Below are 1,071 nucleotides of genomic sequence, written 5' to 3' on the forward strand. Positions count from 1 at the left end.
CCCCCCCCCCCGGTTAAGCTAAATGACCATTGATATCTATATGGTGCATCTCTGCCTATGTACCTTACTTGCTAAAAGCAATGACGCTATGTATCAACATCATACCTAAGTATCTATTTTCTTATGTTCCAATCGGTGTCTAAATATTCTAACATGCATGGTTGGCTCTCGCTCTTTGCGCCATTGGCGCAACGGGTCATCTAGTTCCTACTAAAAGGGATAAGGGGGACTTGTTTGAAGAAAAATCAAAGTGGTCAGATGCTGAAAAAAAGGCACGGGATACTACTTTATATAGGTGTGGACTTGTCAACCCAACCAAAACAGTTGGGGTCGCCCCTGCCGCCTTGAACCGGCCTTGCCTCTGTTACACGCCACCGGGCCCCTCTGCTACTGTCATAAACCGCTGGCGAGTTGCACTTGCTTTACCTTGTTGTTAAACCGTCACTATAATGATCATGGTCTCAAATACCATCATAATAACTAGAGATACATGGGTGTTATATACGATTCATCAAGGACTAATCAGGTGATATCCATCTATGTTTATTTTATTAGCGCATATTGTTTGTCAAAAAACAATCACTTCGTTCTGCAACATATTTTGTGCAGGACAATAATTCATTATAAAGGTGATGACATGCTATGCTTATGGAGTGTGTGTTAGCATCATCATGCGCTCACATTTGCGTCCGCTTGTTGTTGAACGAGTGTGTGCAAGCCGCCACCCATGCAGCTTGGTCTACATCAAACTCGCTCGGACTACGCCTGCAATTGACTCGCCCGTCCGCACCGGCTTATAATGTCACGGCCGACTCATCTGTCTGCTCCCACTATCGACCCGCCCGTGATTAATTTCAGCTTCACCGTCGTGATGATCAACTCTCCGGTGGATAATTTCTGGCCTAACATATCAGTGAAATCCATCCAGTATATTTTATATTATATATTGCTTTATTTAAAAGAGCAATTACTCTGGGTTGCAAAGTTATCTAATGCAGGGCCCTAAACCGCCATATTGTTGCAAAATTAAAGGCCGTCAAAACATTTCTGGCTTAAAAAGAAGGATTCCAG

The sequence above is a fragment of the Triticum dicoccoides genome, chromosome 2B, assembly GCF_002162155.2.
Source record: "Triticum dicoccoides isolate Atlit2015 ecotype Zavitan chromosome 2B, WEW_v2.0, whole genome shotgun sequence".
NCBI classification, from domain to species: domain Eukaryota; kingdom Viridiplantae; phylum Streptophyta; class Magnoliopsida; order Poales; family Poaceae; genus Triticum; species Triticum dicoccoides.